The 16,400-nt window shown below is 40.1% G+C and overlaps 1 protein-coding gene and 2 long non-coding RNA genes across 5 annotated transcripts in view; all 3 read right to left on the bottom strand.

Annotated features, from left to right (window-relative positions):
- Nucleotides 1-16,400, bottom strand: part of LOC120433299 (cholesterol 24-hydroxylase-like) — a 107,845-nt gene that overhangs the window by 58,786 nt on the left and 32,659 nt on the right. The gene's annotated exons all lie outside the window — the stretch shown is intronic.
- LOC120433302 lies at nt 710-2,782 on the bottom strand. 3 transcript variants are annotated; one of them, XR_005608477.1, is made up of 5 exons: nt 2,743-2,771; nt 2,443-2,659; nt 1,084-1,200; nt 864-967; nt 710-765 (listed from the first exon to the last, which is right to left on the bottom strand). It is a non-coding gene; the product is annotated as an uncharacterized LOC120433302 (long non-coding RNA). The 3 variants fall into 3 exon arrangements; XR_005608476.1 differs by having other exon boundaries at nt 2,443-2,782; XR_005608478.1 differs by lacking the exons at nt 2,443-2,659; nt 2,743-2,771 and adding an exon at nt 1,368-1,415.
- On the bottom strand, nt 10,539-12,758 carry LOC120433300. Its single transcript, XR_005608474.1, has 3 exons — nt 12,001-12,758; nt 11,233-11,261; nt 10,539-10,798 (listed from the first exon to the last, which is right to left on the bottom strand). It is a non-coding gene; the product is annotated as an uncharacterized LOC120433300 (long non-coding RNA).

The following is a 16,400-nucleotide window of genomic DNA, read 5'->3' as shown; positions in this document are numbered from 1 at the left end:
TTGTTCAGCCATGCCACTAAATGCTTTTTAACACTGTGTTTTAACCTGGGCTCAGACACAAAGTCACAAATTTAGTTAGTCCCTGACTTTGAGTTGTGGTTATGACTAATTATTATACACAAGGCTTTATCTATCTGAACTCTAAGGACACAAATATGAAAAACCTATACTTACCAGCTGATACCCCGCACTACACACTAGGTGTGCCATGTGACCTGAAACTTTGGTACAAACTCATCATAATTATTCTGTTAACACTGTTTCTTTAACACTGTTTGTGTTGCTGTTCAGCAGTTTAAAATGTTTTAGATTGGATTACATGGAACGAATTTGAGTTCTCTTGGGGGTTTTTGTGTGTGTTTTGTTCTTAGCAGATTTTTTTAACATACTGTAGAATTCCAGTTACCACATTTCTGGTCATATGACATCCTGAGTGCCCACTTAAAAAAAATCCCCACAGTTAATTCAACAGTAAAACAAAATAAAAATATGTTAAATAAATAAAGGTTTGCTCTGTGATGAAATATTAAATAAGCATACATTGTACAGAGCTCTAACAATGAAAACAATCCTTTAGCCTGTTGATCAGAGAGAGGCAGTCATTATGTCCATTTAAAACCTGTAATCAAAGAGCACAACGTTTCTGTGAAACTATAAAGTCCCATATGATCCTCATCATGTCCAGTGACTTCAGAGTGGATCCTCCCTGTCATCCGGCCAGTGTTTGATGTGTGGCAAGCAGCACAGAAGCAGGATAGCTGAGGACTTTAAAAGAAGAGCAGAAAACAGGAACATATGTAGTTGTAAATGTAAATACCGGTGATACTTGTCAAAGGAATAAAATAATGAAAATGTTAACTTACACACTCATTTAAGGAGGATCTTGACACTGCACAGAGGAGGCACAGTCAGTCTGGCAATGATGGTGATCTCCAGGGATGTTTTCCTGCAGCAACATTCCTGCCAACTGGCCATATGATCCAGAGTAGTTGGTTTGTAAGGAACAGAAAGGTGTATATGTTAGGTAGTGTGCACTTGGAGCTGGTCCTAAGAAACAAACACATCCTGTAATAAACTGAATACCTTTAGTAGTGCTGCTGCAAATATAAAGCCCTTCTATCATGTGTGGTTTCAAAGAAGATGTTTTGGAGGCTCGGTCACAGAAACTGTGCAGTCTGTTCAGTCCTGAGTGTCTCAGCTCTGAAGGGATGGATCACAGAGGGAAACACCTGAGTACAGATATTAAAATACACTCAAAATAACACTCCTAAGGTCAAGTGAAAACACAATTTAAACACTTTACAAAGAATTAATACGTTTTCATGGAAATAATGTCATTAACCCTTTTTGTTGTGAGTAAATCTCACCGACTGCTTGTGGGACAAGCTAGAAGGAGGACTTCTAGATGTGAAGTCTCACGCCTGATCGTACGGGCGAAGATGGTGATGATGAAGCCTCTGATCTGTGGCATTACAGTTTCTGGCTGCTATGTGCTTCACACTGTTGGATTGTACATGTGAAGCTTGGAGAAGACACAGGAGGACTGTGTCTCTCTTAACAAAAAAAAAAAAGAAAGAAGCCTAACAACCTCCCACCGCACCCGCCCACTCAACTCCCACCCACCCACTCCACTCAACTCCCCAGCCTCACACCATCCAATGTCTATACAAATGTAGGGTATCAGCTGGTAACAAAAAGCAAGTGTAACATATGTAGTGCATATGTAACACTGCTGAAACATTTCTGGCCAGAATGTGAAGTTATCAGCCAGTGCATTTATCAACCCAGACCCACCCTGATAAATGCACTGGCTGAAACATGATAAAAGCTCATAAAAATGTATGTTTCATCGTAAGATTTGTCCAAAAATATAATCATATACTTTTGAAAAGTTTAAAGATTATAACAAACTGAAATCAATAACATTTTTGTAAATATTATTTCAAAATAGAGGCACAGATAAACTGGCTTAACTGTCATTATTGCTGTAATTAGGTTTTTTTTTTTTTTTTTTTTCTTTTTTTTTTTTTTTTTTAAAAGCAAACGTTAGTCTGTGTTGTTCTCTCAGAAACAATGAAGAAGCTGTTGAACATTTATTTGTTGTGTGGGCAATCCTCTGGTCCACCCTCCTCCCCTCCCAGCCACAGTGAGACTGGGGCAGCCTGGCAGGATTTTGAAGCCTGGCTGCAGAGAGGATATGCCTACACTGTTCGTTTTAAACTGCTATATTTGATTTTTCTGACATTCATAGATTACTGATTTTTAGATTTTCTGTAATAAATAAAATTGTCATATTTTATTGATATCATTATTTAATTCATTTAATTGTATTTTATGTAAAAAATTCAAACATTATACTGCAATGCAGGGCATTTTTTCTTAAGTCAACTTTTAAATATCGCTCTACTTTCTTAAGTCATTCAAAATATAGAAATTACTTACTGTAGTCAAAGATCTAGATCATGAATCATCACAGGACAATACACAGTATACAGGGTCATGGTAACTATAGTAGGTCTTCATGACTCCAGAATGGAGACATCGCTCTGGCTGAGAAATGAAAATTAGGTCAAGCAGTGTGTTCTTCTCTGTGGTAGGGGCAGTGATGACCTGTGCGTATCCCCTAGACTCAAACAGCTCCAGGATTGGTTTGTTTGCACTGGATAAAACATTCTCATTAAAATCACCACACACTATGATGGGATGACAGTCCATGATCTCTAATGAGTCTAATAGGCTTACCAGGTTTTTCAGGAATGGCCTCAGAGTGTAGTCTGGAGGTCTGTACACAACTGCAATCAGTGCACTGACTGGTGCTTCAACCTTTAAAGCCAGAAATTCAAGGTCAGTTACATTATGGATGTACTGTTTTTCATGCACTTGAATGTCACTTTTCACATAAACAGCAACTCCACCACCACTTCTGTTTGCCATCTGGGGAAAGTTTGTGTAGGAAAGGTGTCTGTTGCGTTTGAACAAACTGTAATTTTCCAAGTGGAGACTCTCTGCGACAAAAGAGCCCCGCAGGTGTGTTTCTGTTAGGCACAAAACATCTGCTAGACACAATTCATGGTGACTCTTGATGTCATTAATGTGAGCTGGCAGTCCCTCTGTGTTATGATGAACAATGGTGAAAACGTCTGACCTGCTCAGTGTTTGTCTCACTTGTAGAAGAGGCATCATGTCATCAAGGTTGGCTTGTCTCATGTTCTCAAGCGCTGCAGTGATTTCTGGGTTGGTGAATATTTTTTCTCCTCCATATCAAGAAGATACAGTCCACTGAGAGACGCCACTCTGCTGACAGCTACGTAGGCCATGCCGGGCTCAAAAATGCTCTTAAGAGAGACAACAGCTGATGTGGTTGTCATACCCTGTACCTTATGTATTGTACATGCAAAGGCCAGCTTCACTGGGAACTGTCTTCGCACCACTCTTTTCTGCTTTAGATTCTCCTCTGCTCTCTCAATGTACACCATGTCGCCTGCTGGTGTGCGGTTATTCTTTCCAGATGTCTCATTATCCATTTTAAGTCCAAGCTTGATGATGTGTTGGTCATTTTCAGAGTGAACTACTCTAAGTAGTTTTCCAAAAGCTCCATTAACCAAACCATTTTGTATGTCAATGTTTCTGGTGAGCATGACACGAGCTCCTTCTGCAACTTTCAGTGTGTCTGGTAACTCGTTTTACCTCCTTTGAATGGTCTGTCTTGTAGTGCCATTCTGCCAGTTCTAGGATCCTTTCTATAATCGCCTGCATGGATGTCAATGATATGAGTATGGAGCAGAGCCAGTGTTGCAGAGTTGTGCGCATCCACTTCTTTATTAGTTGCAAAAATGTGCAACGCATCAGTCGGACAACGGGCTGGTTCAGTTATGGCCTGTGACAACAAATTTCTATCTGCTTCGCAAAGCACATCCAACTTTCCTTTCACACGGATTCTGTTCAGCATCTCAGCAAAGACAACATCATCTTTCTGACGATAATCTCAGTCAGAGTGATCATCTGAAAATGCTCCCGCCACAGGTCGATCTCGGACGGGTCGTGCACACAGAGAGGTTTAGACTGTCGCACTGGGGGTAGCTGATAGAAGTCTCCAACAGCAATGACTGACATGCCTCCAAAGGGTCTCCGAGTCCCTTTGATCTGTTTGAGTCTTGCATCTACATATGCAAAGAGATGTCTTGACACCATAGACACTTCAATAATGACGATTATTTCAGCATTCAACAGTTCTGATCTGACTTCATCCAGCTGATTGCCAAGTCCCTGAATGGGAGGTTTTAAGCTTCTAGGGAGCTTGAGAAGAGAATGCAGTGTTGTTCCAGAAATGTTAAATGCTGCAGTCCCAGTGAAAGCAGTTAACAGGACAGTGGGTTTTGATATGTCAACGCTGCCTGCATATCTGGGCACTTTGCTCAGTATCTTAGATGCTTCTGAGTAGATGCATTTGATAAGATGTGATTTTCCTGTTCCAGCACCACCATTAATATAAAAGAAAAACTGCTCGGATTTAGAGCACAGACTCTTTTAATGCACCAGTCTCTAACTGCATAAAATATGCAGGCTTGCTTCTTATTCAGATTCTGAAACATCTGACGAAACAAAGTGGGATCAATAGCAGGGGTTCCCTGATGGCTCTGACTTCTGTTGAAGCATCAGCCTGACGGCTGTAGTCAGGCACATCTTCCTGTTCATTTTCATTGTCTCGCTCTCTTTCTTGTTCAACAAGTGGCAACCTTACAAGATCTGATTCAGGTGCCAGATTACACCATTCGTCAGTCACACCTCTGTTCTGCTCATATTCCTCAACAGCGCCTCGATCTCCTCGCTGTTTTTCTCATATTTCTCTCTGTTTCTTTTGACAATGTGTTGCACGTACTCAAGACGGTCAGTACCTGGTAGCTGTACACAGCCAGCACCATAGAAAGCCTGATAGGTTGGCAACGATGGTGTTTTCAGTTCGTGGTCTGAACGATGAGGAAGGTACAGTTTAAGCAGTCTTCCATAATATTGTTCGGATGTTTTTCTTGTGAGCAGCGGTGAAATCTGATGACAGCAGGCTTATCATTTTTGCGCCTCTGCACAAATCCCATCTCATTGAGAAGGGGCAAACATCTTTACCTTTTGTCTGTTGGCCATAGACAATCCTGCAAGTAGCAGCAAAGTCTGCCATGCACATCTCCTCATACTCTGGTGTTTCAGGTCTGGCTTTGTATTTGTCATTCAAAGATGTCATCCAAACATTGGAAGACTCAGGTGTTGTGTTGTCCAGAACTGACAGGGGACGACTCATTTTCACAGGATTATCATCAGTTGGTATGAATATTACAGCACGTGAACATTGCTTCATGTGAAGACCACATGCACGAGCAACACACTCCTGTGCACTGATCTCTCGCTTTTTGAATATGCCTGCATGACGGCTCTCATTTCATCACACTCATTTACACTGTCCTTCTGGGAGCTCTCAATGACAGTTTTCAGGTACTCAGACAGCCCGCCCTCTTTTTTTGATATATATTTCATTAAATAATTTGCAGCGCCGAAAGCATCTAAAACAAAGCTTATGTCGATATTACTGTTCCAGGCTTCAAGCAGATGTGGATTATAGCCATTTATCCAAGAGTCTTTTGGATCACGCTTTAGTATGATCGCACTCTTGTGTTCATTTTATTCAGGTATCGCTCATATTCTGCATGTGTCAACTTGCATCTTGCCAAGAGCTGCTCTAAACTCATGGAAGCAGTTTCAGGCTCATTCAGCAGCTGGTTCAGTGGTCTGAGCTTGTTCTTTGCTGTTTCTACTTCCAGTTCATCATCCTCACTGGGTCTTGTGATCATTGTCTCATTGCAGGGTGGTTTGGGAAAACCAAAACGGCACCCGGAGCTTAAACTCCTAAAGCACGTCTTTGTGTGGTTCTTACTGTGTTTTTGCACTTCTCTTACTTTCTTGTACAGTTCAGGTTGTTTATGTGGATCAGGCAGCTGAGCTGTGATGTATTTGTTTATAAAATCAACAACAGTTTGCTCATCATCCTCCTCAAACACAGGAGCACCTTCTACCCACAGGAGACAGTGTATGTGTGGGCTTCCTCTGTGCTGAAACTCAACTCTGTAAAAGTAGTCAATGACTTTGCCAAGTGGCTCTGCAGGAGATAAGAGTAAATCTCTGAATAATGCTTCAACTCTCTTGTCAAACATGCGCATTGTTGTGACAGGATTGCTTCTCAGGATGTCACACTTTGCTGACCAGTCGAGTCCTTCAAAATTGACTTGTTCACCTTGCTGCCTTGTTATTGCCTCAATCACTTCAGGCCAGCGCATTTCAGCGGCTGAAAATGTGCAAAAGAACGTGGAGTTCCCAACTGTCTGATCATGGCAAAAGATCTCTTGTTGTTTTCTCCCAATAGGCTGGGGTTCCTCTCAGAGGCTGCATGAATCTCACTGCATCTTTATTTCGCACCAGTTTCTCAACCTCATGCTTATCTTGTAACATGCCTGAGGTTATTTTTCTCCCATCTCTGGTCAAAGGCTTTGCCTTCCTTAACTGGATTGTCATGCTGGAAGTAGCCAAATGTATTTCAGTCACAAACTGTGCAAAGAACAAATAGTTTGTGTCTTTGGCAAAACGATCATCAATGCAGAAAAGTCTTGATTTGAAATACCCACTGGGGGATACTTTGATCAGCCTTCTTTCATCCAGTGTGTTTTGGCCTGTAGGAAACTGCACAGGGAAGGCCATGGCCTCCAGTTTAGGTGTTTTGAAAAAAATATTGGATTGTTTCTCTCTGCAGGAGCAACAGAGTAGATTCCTTCACTGAAACATAATATTTCCTCAGCCACATCAGGGGGCTGCAAACAGGACTCGAGTGCAAAACCACCATTAGTCAGTCTATCTGCTTGCTCTGAATCATCTCTCATCTGCTCATGTGGTTGTTCACCATCACAGGGTAACATGTCAATGTCCTGTTCATTTTTATTTTGTGCTTCACTCAGTGCATTTTTCTCACAGCTGTCAATTTCCATTAAATCAGCCTCATCATAATCGTCCTCATTCATGTTTTCATCATCATCCTCCTCATCTTCATCAGGAAGTGTTGATCACACAGCTCAGCATCATCTCTGATGCTCACATCCTTATACTGTGGATGAATCTGCTTGAGTTTATGCAGTGCTTGCACAAGTTTAGACCAGCTTACAGTCTGAAACAGCTGATGACCTTTGTAAGACAAGCGTCTCTTCAGTTTTACTCTCATCACCTGAGAATTAATTCTCAATCGAGGCAATGCTTCTACAGTTTCCTGTACCTCTGATGGGACACAGACCACATTTCCTCTAATTGCTCTTTGTCTGCCTTTGGGAAGAGGAATAATCTTGGCAAATGGTATGCACTTGGCTATGAGATGTCTCTCCAGTATGTTGAGATCAGACAGTTCAGGTGGAATATCAGCAAGATCCAGTTTATTGGCAACAGCAAGTGCTGGCATGGATCCATTTTTAAGATGATTGTGGCAGGTGTGACAAATCCACTCTCTCTTTCTCTCATCAGGCACATTGCACTGCTCATTTCTGCAGTTTTCATCACAAACATGAACAAACTTTCCTGTCAAACATGTTGCAACCACATGTGGGTTTTTGACATAATTTGACCTTCTGCAGGGTCGTACTTGGTTTGGAAATGAAGCCTTGAAACATACAGTACATGGGTATGATGGTCCAACTTTGATTTGTGATTTGAACACAGATATGGCCTCGTTGATCACACTGTTGTCACTCTCTTGGGTTTGTCTGTTCACCCATCTGTATTTCCTTTTTATTTTCATTGCACATCTCATGTTGTGCATAATCCTGAATGCAAGATTACTTTGATACCTGTCTCGCATTAGTTGTTTCATCAGTTGTCTGTGTCTTACTCTGAAGGTGTTGTCATTTGCATACCGCTGAGTAACTCGACATCTCTGTCTCTCTCTGAATTCTAAGTTTTCTCGATACCTTTTAGTGATGTAGCTTTTTTTCTCCTCTCTGAAATCAGTATTCTCATAGTAACGTCTTTTAATATATTGTTTTTGATTTTGTCTAACTTTAGCATTCTCACAGTAACGTCTTTTAACATACTGTTTTTGTTTCTTTCTGAATTCAGCATTCTCACAGTAACGTCTTTTAACATACTGTTGTTGTTTCTTTCTGAATTCAGCATTCGCATGGTAACATCTTTTAATATACTGTTGTTTTTTCTGTCTAACTTCAGGATTGTTTTTATATACCTCGCTTGTGCAAGATTTTTTCTTTTCTTTGTACTCTTTATTTGAAGCATACTTTTGTCGTTCTTTCCTTTTTTGGTTTTCTTTTCTCTGATTTCTGGGTTTCTCTGATGCCATTAATCTTCTTTTCATTTTGTGCCTTTGTTGTTTATTAACTTTTTTCAGTTTTTGTAAAACTATATCAGAAAGGTCACAGGCAGCAACATTTTTTATTGCAGCATTTGATTGACATGAAAAACCATCCCTTGATGGAAGGAAACTTAATTCACTGCATAGTTCTTCAGTTGGTATATTAGGAGGTTCATTCTGATCTTCATGTGATGTGAACTGAGTCATGTGGACTTCTTTTGTTTCACCAGTGGTGTACAAATGGACATTTGACAAAAGATGTTCTCAGTCAGATCAGTGGTTGTGTTTCTCCTTGGAGTAAAGGGGTTTGCTTCATCAACAGTTGTATCAGAGTGAGTAGGTGCCACAGCAGTGGCAGCTGTTGGTCTGCAGACTGTGTCAGTGATAGTATCACTCAGGTTGATTGTGCTCATACTGTAAAACTGCACAGGCTTCAGCTCATAGGTACAAGAGGGTGATATCTCCATCTCTTCATAAGAATCTTGGAGCCTCTTAATCATGTCACTGAGGAGTGTGAATTTCAGCATCACAGCTGTACCACGATTACGTGACCATAGTGCTAGAGGAAGACCACTGGGTGTTCTGGGGTGTGGGTCAAAGAACCCATATTTTCCTGATGTGGATCTGAACACTGCGATACACAATCCACTCATAATCAGTAAGGCATACTGCACATCTGACAACAGGCAGCTCAGTCCTGCTTCTAAGCTGAGAAAGGTATCTACTGCTTCTTCTGAAGGTTCGTCAAATGTCCCATACCGGGAAGGCTGTGTCATGTCGACATGATACATAGACCTGTGAGCATCAACTTTGTCTGGCAGCTCATCGGTTGCCAAATGAATACTCTTGGGGAATCTTTTCTTGGCCTCTTTGTACATCACATCACATCACCTTTATCCAAGACCAGATTAAGGTCAACTGTAGACATGTTTTCATTCTCATGAAGGAAAGCAAGAAATGTGAGTGAGTTACATGTGCACTGACTGTTTCTGGAGTCTCCATATTTAGGATGTGCCTGGCTGTGAGATGCACAGACATGTGTTACAGAGGGCTGGTTTTCAAGGTTCACTCTTTCTGCATGAGATGGCCCTGCCACATCACTGTGATGGCCTCTTTTCACAATATCAGCATAACCCACCTGTGGGGCACTTGACACCTCAGGTTGGTCTCTATGGTTTACCTGATGTTCATTAAATGCATGCTGCAATCCAGTCTTTACAGCATCTGCATAGGATACCTGTTGTACATGTGCAGGAACATGTCGACCTGCCTGTTTGACACCATCAGCATTGGTCTTTCCAGACACACGGTCTTCTGCAGAGCTCTGAGGAAAATCACACTCAGTTTGTTCACATGTTGGTACTTTGTGAAACTCATGGAACTTCTTCCAGCGTTGTTTTGCAGCTTGTGACTTTTTCTGCTTTTTTGGCATTTTACACACCTTTAAGTGTTTCTGTTAGTCTTTAGAAAATGTATTCAAAAAACAAGAGTGGCACACAGCAGGAGATGTTTTCTTTGTCTTTATATTTCAGCTTTTATTTCTCAGAAACAATGTCTTTGTTTGTTTGACAGTTTGTCAGTCGAGAGAATATTATGTACTCTCTTTATTGGCTTGGCACAACTTAGCAGCAAGCCCAGAATGAAAAACAGGTAGAGAGAAAATTTAGAAGAGAGAATAGACAGAGCAGGAGAGACACGGCTGGGAAATGACAATCAAACCGTGAATTAGAGTTTTCTTTATTTGTTCAGTTTGTTCTCAGGTAGAGGCAATATGCACTCTTTATTGCTTTAATGGCTTGGCATTTTCAGCAGCAAGCCAAGAGTGAAAAACAGGTAGAGAGAAAATTTAGCAGAGAGAACAGGCAGAGCAGGAGAGACACGGCTTGGAAATCAAACCGCAGAGTGTTCTTTGTTCAGTTTGTTCAAAGGTTGAGGCAAAATATGCACTCTTTATTGCTTTATTGGCTTGTGCATTTCTCAGCAGCAAGCCAAAGAGTGAAAAACAGGTAGAGAGAAAATTTAGCAGAGAGAACAGAGAGAGCAGGAAAGACACGGTTTTGAAATCAAACCGTAGAGTTTTCTTTGTTTGTTCAGTTTGTTCAAAGGTTGAGGCAAAATATGCACTTTTATTGCTTTATTGGCTTGTGCATTTCTCAGCAGCAAGCCAAAGAGTGAAAAACAGGTAGAGAGAAAATTTAGCAGAGAGAACAGACAGAGCAGGAGAGACACGGTTTTGAAATCAAACCGCAATAAGATTCTTGGTTTGGCAAAATTTCTCACAAACCACAGGGTGAAATACAGATGGAAAGAAGGCAGAGACAACAGGTGGAGCAGGACAGAGGATAGAGGGGATGGGGGGTTGGGATGTGACAGAGAAGACTGGAGATCTGGTCCTTGTTCTTCTGCACACTGTGAACAAAAAAGAAGAAAAAAATAATAATTTTATTAAAATTATATCACATGGTAATTGTATGAACTAATTGTGACTACTGAAAAAGGACAAAACAAATATTGAAGCTAAACTGTTGTTGGCTGCCATGTGCAAAAAGTTGCATAATTGGGCACTTTTTAAAATAATAAATATTTATTTAAATTCAGCAATAATATTTTTAATACAAATATGATTGAGTGAATCATTAACTAATCACATGTAGTGTGACTACAAAAATGTACGAAAAAAATATTTTAGCCCAATTGTTAAGCTGCACTTATGTGTATTTATTATAAAATTGTGTTTAAAAGGTCTAGTTTGAATGAAAGATTGAACCCATCACTTTACAGCTTATATAAGTCAGATTATTTTTTTATTTTGGTATACTTCTTTACAGTATGTGCACACCTACCAGGCAAAGCACAGATGTCAGTCAAGTTCCTGAAAGTGTAAGACGAGAAATAATATGTTAGTTGTCTGTACAGTGTTATCAGACTAACAGAAATACAAAGCCCACACGACATGATATACTGAACTTATAGTCAGCAGGGTAATTATAGAGTAATATAGCACACCAGCTGACACAGCAACCATTTTGTAATTCAAACTAATTAACTGAAGTATTTCCACTTATGTAAGGCTACTGTTAGACTGTTACTAGCATTAGCATTGCTGCTAGCGCTAGCATTCCTGCTAGCATAAGCACTTCAGTTAGTGTTAGCACTGCAGCTAGCGTTAGCATTGCAGCTAGCGTTAGCATTGCAGCTAGCGTCAGCATTGCAGCTAGTGTTAGAACTGCTGGTAGTGCTAGTACTCTTACTGTTAAAACTGAGCCACAATGGTAATAATAAAGCTCATTCGTTACTTTTGTCTCACTGATCACCAATAAATATCACAGGAATATTCTTTTGTCAGTTAACAACTGCTAAGGCTAGTGTTAGCACTATAGCTAGCGCGTAGCATTGTTGCTAGCATTAGCATTGAAGCTAGCGTTAGCACTGCTGCTAACAGCAAAAAACGTCATAAACCGATATAAATGATAGCGAAGGTTATTCTTTTTTTTTTCTTTATTCTTTGAACTCTATTGAACTTTAAAAAGACTTGATATGTGAGTTTAAATGTCAAACATGTATTTTTACCATCATAAAAATAAAACAGTGCAGTACCGTATTGTACTTACCACAGCAGAGAGCAAAGCGGAATGACGACAGTTGGTGCAGTGATTCGTAAAAGACCGATGAGGCGTTCAGGTAGTGCTTGGAAATTTGAGCATCAGTTTGAACAGCAATATTGAGCATATACATTTCTCTGTCATAGAGAGACAGAGGTAAAAAAAATACACAAGACTCATCAGCATACAAATTGGTACTTTTTGCCTGAGTATTAGCAAATGAGTGACATACAGAGAAAGAGGGCAACTGGCATTAAACGAGAAAATAAAAAGTATTTCATCTTGAATTGTTTTGTGGGTTTTATTTTAAGACTACTTTGAGTGTATTCGTAGGGAGAAAAACTATACAGACTAAAAACAGAGACATTAAATGAGATTACATCATTTAAAATGTGGGAAAATCCACTACAGACAGGTAGATGCTGTGAGCTTTAATTATCCAGTAAGAAAGGATTATTTAAAAGTCATCAACTGACTCCAACTGCCCAGATCTGAAAAACCTGTGTGCAGAAGACAAGTCCACCAATACACAATAAGCTTGAATTTAAAAGGCCAAGGAGAATGCTCTATTCAGTCGGCTTATACTAACTGCTGACATACTTTTAATCTGTGGCAAAACCCTGTCAAATCTGACTTGTTGAACCTGTTGACTTAATCTAACTCCAACCGCTTTGTTGTAACAGAAATTTTTAAGATGAATCAACAGACATTTTTACAATTAACCTTGGCAGAGTGAGACAGAGCTCGTTAAGCAGGCAGGTGTGAGCCTGGTTGCTATAGTGACTGCACCCAATGGCTCCATACACACACACAGACATGCACCTCACTTTTGCTGCTTAAAATGAACAGAAAAGTCAGGCCGAAACAAATCCTTCCCAAATGAAAAGTACAAGTCGCACTGACAAAATTCTTTCACCGTGAGCGCCAGCAATGTCTAGTCTACTGAATTCTCAGTTTTCATGCCTGTGGAGTTTATTATATTGACGTGGTGACAGTGGAAAGACAGCCTGTACTTCTGATTTTCAAACAAACTTTCTGAGCCATTTTAACATTAGAGTCTATGGAAGAGTTGGAAGGAGGAGCCTGTGCATTGGTGACATTTATGAAAGAACCATAACACCTAGTACAATAATAAACGCATTGGATGAAGGAGGACAGCAGTGGCTACGTTTTGAGGGTAAAATCATACCTGTAGAGCAAACGCCGCTGACACAGCAGCAGTTTTAAAAAAGATTTTAAGATTAATTTTTTTGCTCCTCTCACTCTAGCAGTTGAGCTGTCTCACTCTAGCCCCAACATTCCGTCCCATACACACCCATTATAAACTCTGAAACGGGTGAAAAACATCATGAAACTTAAACTGGAACTGAAGAAAAAGTATAATAGATATTGAAAAGATAAATACAAATTGAATAGTTGAATGTCTTGTCTTCGTTTTAAAGTTTGAATGGTGGCTCTACGTCAATGTATGTGGAAGTAGATGCAATTTAAAGAGGAGTAAGTTGAAGGAGAATTTGAAGGGTCTCTCCATTGAAATACATGGGAAATTTTTGTTGAAAAAAGTTGAATAATTTTAAAAATATAAATGTTATGAATGAGAAAAATAGAAGCAGTCATGTCCAAAAGAAGAGGAATCTAACGGTGTTTGAATGGTTTTTCTAAGTTGAATGGTTTTGAAGGAGATAGAGTACAAAAAACGTACGGAATCTATAATAATAAAATAGAACTAGAAAGTGCATTTTCTGAAGAAACTGCAGTGTGAATGCTTGAATCTGAATGTATGCACTGAAATGAATTAATTGCTGAATATTAAGCCAAAAATGTTGAATGAACTGGAAAATACAGAGTTTTTAACCTGAAAACAAAAGTGCAGAACTTTTGAAAGCTTATGTTCACACAGAAGAAGCTGGAAAATAGCTGAAAATGTTTTAAATGTAAATTTGGAAAACCTAAGAAATGAGAACAGAAAATTTAGAGTCAGAAAACATCTGAATGAATATTAAAAGTTCATATTCTTTGAATCACTGAATGACTAAAGTGTAATCCCTCCACTTGGATCCACACACTTTTAAAGGTTTACATCTCTGAGCTTTGAAAGACATGCTGTTGGAAAGAGAACAACGATGGCTTCGTTTTGAGGGTAAAATGATGGCTGTAGACCAAACACTGTGGACACAGCAGCAGTTGAAAGAGAAGTGTTTAAGATGAATCTTGGCACAGTGAGAGACAGAGCTCGTTAGGCAGGCAGGTGTGAGCCTGGTTGCTATAGTGACTGCACCCAATGGCTCAGTACACACGCTCACAGACATGCACCTCACTTTTGCTGCTTAAAATGAACAGAAAAGTCAGGTCAAAACAAATCGCTCCCAAATGAAAAGTACAGGTCCTATTGACGAAATTCTTTCACCGTGAGCGACAGCAAGGTCTAGTCTACCTAATTCTCAGTTTTCATGCCTGTGGAGTTTATTATATGGACGTGGTGACAGTGTAAAAACACCATGCTCTTCTGATTTTCAAACGAACCTTCTGAGCCATTTTAACATTAGAGTCTATGGAGGAGTTGGAGGGAGGAGGCTGTGCTTTGGTGACATTTATGAAAGAACCATAACACCTAGCACAATAGTAAACACATTGGATGAAAGAGGACAGCGATGGCTACGTTTTGAGGGTAAAATCATACCTGTAGAGCAAACGCTGCGGACACAGCAGCAGTTTTAAAAAATATTTTAAGATTAATTTTTTCGCCTCTCACACTCTAGCAGTTGAGCTGTCTCACTCTAGCCCCAACATTCCATCCCATACACACCCATTATAAACGCTGAAACGGCTGAAAAACATCATGAAACTTAAACTGGAACTGAAGAAAAGTATAACAGATATTGAAAAGATAAATACAAGTTGAATAGTTGAATGTCTCGTCTTCGTTTTAAAGTTTGAATGGTGGCTCTATGTCAACGTATGTTGAAGTAGATACAGTTTGAAAATGAGTAAGTTGAATGAGGATTTGAAGGGTCTCCCCATTGAAATACATGGGAAATTTTTGTTGAAAAAGTTGAATAAAATTAAAAATATAAATGTTAAAAATGAGAAAAGTAGAAGCAGTCATGTCCAAAAGAAGAGGAATCTAACGGTGTTTGAATGGTTTTTCTAAGTTGAACGGTTTTGAAGGAGATACAGTACAAAAAACGTACGGAATATATAATAATAACTAGAAAGTGCATTTTCTGAAGAAACTGCAGTGTGAATGCTTGAATCTGAATGTATGCACTGAAATGAATTAATTGCTGAATTTTAAGTTAAAAATGTTGAATGAGATGAAAAATACAGAAATTTGCACCTGAAAACAAAAGTGCTGAACTGCTAAAAGCTGACATCCACACAGAAGTTGGAAAAGAGCTGAAAATGTTTTAAATGTAAACTAGAAAAACCTAAGAAATAAGAAAAGACTATTTAGAGTCGTGTCTGTGAAGGTTCTCAGTCATCCAGGTCATCGTAGTCAAAGGAGTTTGCAAAGAAAAGCGTCTGGACTTCTTTGAGTTGCTTGAAGACGTTTCACCTCTCATCCAAGAAGCTTCTTCAGTTCAGCCAAGGTGTGAAAGCGGGTGTGGTACCTAATCAGCCAGGGTTTCGGGTGAGCTCATTGTGAAACCTGGCCGCACCTTGTCATGTGAATTCCTGAGGTCAGATGGCCCAGGATGTGAGTGGGCGTTAAGGCGTCTGGGAGGGAACTCAAAACTGGATTATAGATGGCAGACAGTTGGTGTCGTAAACCGCCACCTCTGTTCAAAGATGGTCGCTCACAGTGGACATAGATGGCCTCTTTCACTCCTCTTTCAAACCATCTGTCCTCTCTGTCCAAAATGTGAACGTTGGCATCCTCGAAAGAGTGACCTTTATCCTTAAGATGCAGATGGACTGCTGAGTCTTGTCCTGTGGAGGTGGCTCTTCTATGTTGTGCCATGCGCTTGTGGAGTGGCTGTTTGGTCTCTCCAATGTAGAGGTCTGGGCATTCCTCACTGCACTGTACAGCATACACCACGTTGTTAAGTCTGTGTTTTGGAGTTTTGTCTTTCGGGTGAACCAGTTTCTGTCTGAGTGTGTTGCTGGGTCTGAAGTACACTGGGATGTCGTGCTTGGAGAAAACTCTCCTGAGTTTCTCTGATACACCGGCTACATAGGGGATGACAACGTTGTTGCGTCTGTCTTTCTTATCCTCCCTCGCTGGTGTCTGATCTTCTTTTCTGTGCCTCTTTGCTGACTTTATGAACGCCCAGTTAGGATAACCGCATTTTGAGTGCTTCCTTTACATGTGTGTGTTCCTTCTTTTTTCCCTCAGGCTTAGAGGGAACCTGTTCTGCCCGGTGGTGTAGGGTCCTAATTACTCCAAGTTTGTGTTCCAGAGAGTGATG

Source organism: Oreochromis aureus, linkage group 15 (genome assembly GCF_013358895.1).
Source record: "Oreochromis aureus strain Israel breed Guangdong linkage group 15, ZZ_aureus, whole genome shotgun sequence".
Taxonomy (NCBI): domain Eukaryota; kingdom Metazoa; phylum Chordata; class Actinopteri; order Cichliformes; family Cichlidae; genus Oreochromis; species Oreochromis aureus.
This window is presented reverse-complemented; position numbering and strand designations above follow the sequence as displayed.